Source organism: Crinia signifera, chromosome 8 (assembly GCF_055691185.1).
Source record: "Crinia signifera chromosome 8, ASM5569118v1, whole genome shotgun sequence".
NCBI lineage: Eukaryota > Metazoa > Chordata > Amphibia > Anura > Myobatrachidae > Crinia > Crinia signifera.
Window position 1 is genome coordinate 70352214 of NC_139224.1, and position 6000 is coordinate 70358213.

Here is a 6000-nt window from a genome sequence, read left to right on the forward strand (position 1 = left end):
TGGGAAACGGATTGAACTTGAGAAGCACCATAGAACCTCGATAATCAATACAATCAATGGACTACTACGGATGAAGAGGATAACACCGTGGGTCCGTCTCAATCATGTCACAACACCTTTATCACCATTGCCCAGAGTTTGTCCTCCCTTGTGCACAACTTGGTGATGAAGCAGGGGTGTTCACAGCACTTTCATCTTGCATGAATTTCTATTTGTGCTGTGGAGCTACTGTACAGTATTTTCTGATTTATCCTCCGTCAGTGTTCCAAAATATCCCCATAACGAAAATGAAACTTCAACCACACCATATGGTACAGTATTTCCTTTTACCTGTCTATTTTCCATGTGTGTTTCACTGTTCCTAACCCCCTGCAAAAATAAACCTAAAACAAAACATAATAAAAATACAAACATAAAAAAAGCAAAAATAATATTCAAAAAGCAAAACTAAAAAAAAAATTATAATAAAACAAAAATACAAAAAAAAAGTTGTGTGTGATTTACCATTGTTTTTATTGTTCTGTGCTGTACAGTACCTTGTTACCTTTACCTCACTGATTCGACTATATCATCTATGTGCTGTCAATAAAAGTGTTTCTTTCCAGTTGCAGCTGAGTCCATTGCGGCACCGTGCATCCAGCATCTGCTATTTTCCTTCACCGATCTGTCCTCTGTGTGTGTCAGGTGTCAGTGTTCCAAACTACTGTACCCCCCAAAAAAGCAAAAAAAAAAATACAAAAAAAACCCCACACCTCACTTCACCCTACAGTACAGTATTTCTCTTCACCGGTCTGTTTTCCATGTGTGTGTGTTGCTGTTCCTACACCCCCACCCCTAACAAAGATAAAAAAAAAATACCAAAAAAAAAAGTTGTGTGTGATGTTACCATTGTTTTTATTGTTCTGTGCTGTACTGTACCTTGTTACCTTTTCCCCACTGATTGGACTGTATCCCTTGTCATCCCTCCGCTTTCCATAAAAGTGTACTGTAATTGACCACCCTGCCCCCCCTTAAAAATTAATAAAAATAAATAAAAAATTGATGTTGTGCGTGTTTGTTTGTACAGTATCTTTACAGTATCTTTTGTATTGTTTGGTACTCTACAGTACAGTACCTCGTTACCCTTTCCCCACTGATTGTATCCCATATCATCTGCTGTCAATAAAGAAAGAGACAATTCTATTAAACATTAAAGTTGTAATACTACTGTATAGTATATACTGTAGTTAAAAAAAGGGGGGAAGGGATACTGTAGTATTACGACAAAGTAACTAAAACCCTACTTTAAGAAACATATCTGTAGAAATATAGAATTTGATGGCAGATATGAACCATTTGGGCCATCTAGTCTGCCCTTATTTATCCTTCAGGTCATCTCAACCCTTTTTGATCCTTATTTCTTTGTAAGGATATTCATATGCTTATCCCAAGCATGTTTAAATTGTTCTACTGTCTTAGCCTCTACTACCTCTGATGGGAGGCTATTCCACTTATCCACTACCCTTTCTGTGAAGTAATTATTTCTAACATTTCCCCTGAACCTGCCTCCCTCCAATTTCAGTGCATGTCCTCGTGTTCTATAACTTCTTTTTCTTTGAAGAAAATTTCCCTCCTGTACTATGTTCAAACCCTTGATACAGTATATTTGAAGATTTCTATCATGTCCCCCCTTTCCTTTCTCTGTTCCCTCTTCTTTTTTTCTGCTACTGATTCCTCTCCCTATGCAACCAAGCATCTGACTAGCCTTCCTTATTGCTTTGCTACTGTACAGTACATTGCTTTCCTGCCTTTAAGTCACTTGAAATAATGACTCCTACTGTAGATACCTTTCCAGCATGGTGTAGATATACAGTGCAGTATGATTTCCCTCTAGACAGTGGATCTTCTGGGGGAGTTTGGCTGTCCGCCACAGCTCTACACACCAGATGAACCATCCTGTGAAAAATGGGCCACAGGAGCCACAGCCTTTCATACTAAACCAACTGACTGCCTGTCTTATATACAGAGGAACAGTTGTCACCATAATACCTGGCTAAACGCGATCCCAGGGGGCCAGTTTAAGCGACTTAAACGCAATTGTTCTGACACTGCCATCTATACTGAACAAGCCAACAATATGGCAGATCGTTTCATTCAAAGTGGTTACAAACCTGAAAATATCTCAGAAACCCTTGTCAAGACAGGAGAAATTGATAGAGAGACTCTGTTGAAGCCTAAAGAAGCTAAAGAGGAAAACGATGATTTTAAGTGGGCTTTCATAACAGGCTTCAATTCACAATACAAAACGATAGAAAGATCATTTAGGAAAAACTGGAATATTCTGCTGAAAGACCCCATTATAGGCAATCATTTACCCAAAGCCCCTAAATTCATCTATAAAAAAGCCCCTAATATAAAGAACAAATTAGTCAGGAGTGCTTTCACTACTTCTAACACAAGCGGAAGAATTCGCACAAAGGGCTTCCATAGATGTGGTCTGTGTAGAGGATGCAAAATGGTGAAAAGTGGTGGACAATCTAAGACAACTGAACTGTCCATAAACCAGACCTCTTTCACCATAGAGAATTTTATTACGTGCAATACTCCTAACGTTATATACACCATCGAATGTTCATGCAATCTCTTTTATATTGGACGAACATCTAGACCTTTGAAAACGAGAATAACAGAACATTTAAATAATATTAAAAAAGGAGTTGAAACCCATAATCTGTCCCACCACTTCAAAACAGTACATGGGTCCAACACAAATCATATCATCAGATTCGTAGGCATCAAAGAAGTCAAAGATGACCCCAGGAAGAAAAATAAAGCATCCCAATTAGCACGAGAGGAGATGAAGTGCATATATAAACTTGACACTCTTCATCCTCATGGTTTAAATAAGGACTTCGAAATCAAATGGTTCTTATAAGAAGCATCCACCTTACTTTTATCTATGTTGATTCTATCATCCCTTTTTTTCTGCTTTTAAGCTGTTTTTATAAAAATTCCCTTTCTGTGTGATATAGCCTCTTCTTTTAAATATTTAAATACATTATGGTCCCATTTTTTAAGAAATTCATATTTTTTAAAGATATGGCTTATTACTACCTGCCTTTTTATATTGTCAGCGTAACCCCTTTTTTATTGTACTAATTTATTGTATTTTTTTATATTCATATGTGGATCATGCCTGATCAAATATGCACGGAGCACAGCGCACTTTGTCTCCGATGGAATTTCCTATATTGAGATTCTCCATAGTCATTAAAGATCCTCCTTGTCAAAAACGGAGCCGGAAGTGAGGCAAAAACGTGAATATATTCGGGACGGAAGTGGGGCAGTAACATACATCCTTTGCCTTCCCCGAGATAAACATCAGAAACAGAACAATAACACGCTGCCCCTGTTTCCGGGAGCAGGACTCTGAACGCACACCCGCCGGCTCTGCATAATAACAAAACCGGAAGTGGGGCATAGACGTAAAGACGCGATGACGGAAGACACGTTGCCGGAAGTGAGGCACGGAACATGCACCGCAAGCCCCCTCACGTAATTACGTGACAGGAGGCGCGAAACAGCACCATATTGTGATTGGTTATCATGCCTTTTAAATTCCATTCTGCAGCTATGGAGAATACATCCTTGAAAAAGACCGTAGCGAACGGTCGAAACGCGTTGGATCTGGACCTACTGCAGACGCCCACCTGAGAGAAGCCCCTTTTGCCAGGACTTTGTGGATAGTGCCCATGTGAGGGTTCCCGGGACTCTTTACACCTAGCGCATTTGAGAACTTGGTCCACCTTGTTCTCCACCTGTTCTGGTAATTGTTCAGTTTTTCTTTTGTGTGGCGTTTGGAAAATATTTTTTAATCTTTACCCCAGTGTGTATATTTTATGTTGTCAAAAATAAAAGTACTGTACTACTCTATTGGTGGCCATATTGTGTTTCCCACATGTACTTCTAACCTTTGGAGAGACCTCTGAGAATACACAAGATATCTGGGTCGTTCTGGTGTGTTTAAGAAATTTTACAAATCGGAGAAGAGGAGACGCCACTACCCTGAAGGGGCGTATGGTACCTCTTTTTCATGTTTAAGAATTATCTGGTGAAGGGAGAGTGTCTACACCCACTACCTACCTGGTATAATAATATATACAACGGAGAAGAGGACCGCTCCCAGTGAGATAGGAACGTCCCTGTCCGTTTTTAATCTCTTGGCTCGCAGGAGGAAATATAGCGAATTATATGTGTCCAGTGCACATTTCTTTGTTACATTGTGTTTTTGTGGTGCGGGGTCACCACGTGTTATATTTCACCCTAGCTGACCTTCAGCGCTGCTATTTTTCTGTTTTATCATCTTTCTGTCCACTATTGCTATCTCCCCCACGTGTGAAACAGATTTATTACAGCTGCTATCATGTTTAATTACAGAGAAAAAAGAGTCACCCTCTTAGGACACATCTTCTGTAATGAAATTGAGAGTACAGAATTAATAGATGAAGACCTAGAGAGCATAATGAAAAAACTTGAAAAAGTGTTAATTAAAGAAAATAAAATATGGTGGGAAGTGGTTACACTTGAGAAATACCTGTCCCATGACATAATCCCCAAAGGTCTTGTGATCGATAAACAAGCATCTTTTGAAACAGCCACTGACAAATTTGTCGAGGAGTGGCAAAAAATCACACATAATTGCTCAATACGTCTTATCACTCTAATTATAGAAGAGAGAAGGAAACAACTTACTATTTTAGATGATGAGATAAAAAAATATAAAGAACTAATCAAACCATTTGCTGACCTACCGGAATATGCAGAATATGAAAAAAGAATAGAAAGCAATATCAAAAGAATGTCCAAGCCCATGATAGATCGAAAATTAAGAAAATTTATTAGGGACAAAAAGGATACTTTAGATTTGGTAGAAAAATCCAACCCAGTCTCTACCTGTGAATGTAAACATTCAGAAAAATATATACATTCAAATCCTAGACCTAATAAACAATATCAAGGTATCATGAGGACTAATAGAGATCATCAGAGTAATTCTGAACTTTACCCACGTAATTATAGACGTACATACAATTATAGACGCCCAGATAAAAATACCCCCAACAAATGGAGACACCATAACAAGAGAGATTTTGAAGAAAATCACTCTCAGGACCACATTCAAAAAGACAACTATAGAAGAGATAACCATAGAAGGTATGAAGACCATAAACAGGTTTTCACTAATAAAGAACGAATGAGTCCGTATAGAATTCCCCAACACAGAAATTATAGAAAGGAAACAATAAAAGAAACTAACACCCAAAAATGGGACCACCCCAAAAGGTCCTTCCGGAGACGAATATCTTATTCAGATCACCCCGAATCGCCCATAGATACCTACAACAGATATTCTCCCTTGATAAAAAACACTGATAGAATACGTTTTTTAGGAGAGACAGGCGATCAACGCCACATAAAGTAGTGAATAAAAACACTCATCGAGGCAAAAGGGGAGGAACCACTAATCGGAGAAAAAAGAGAAAAAAGAAGAAAAAAACCAATAGATTAACAATCCCCAATGATGCTATCACCCAAGACTCCATTCAAAAAGGACAGCTGAACAAGGTTAAAATCTTTAATTTAAGCCGACATATTCTTTCCACTACGGAATTATCCGTCCTGGAAAAGGGATTAAAATACGCCCCCACAGCGAACATAAACAAATTTGAAAGCTTTATAGATGTACATAAATTTGTTCGGAAATTGTGTCTAAAAAATTTTTTCCTCAGTAACAATACAGCTGATATACCAGAAACGGCCGAAATCGCCAGTACGAGTCATTTTAAACCAAAATCCATTTTTTACCCGTCATATATAAAAGGGAATTTTATAGAAACTTTCAGCACAATGGTGCTTGAAGACATTAAGAAAGTTTCAATTAAAAAGACCAAATATAATTTAACAAAAAAAGAGAGACAATCCTTGAAAGATCTAAGCAAGAACCAAGAAATTATTATAAAA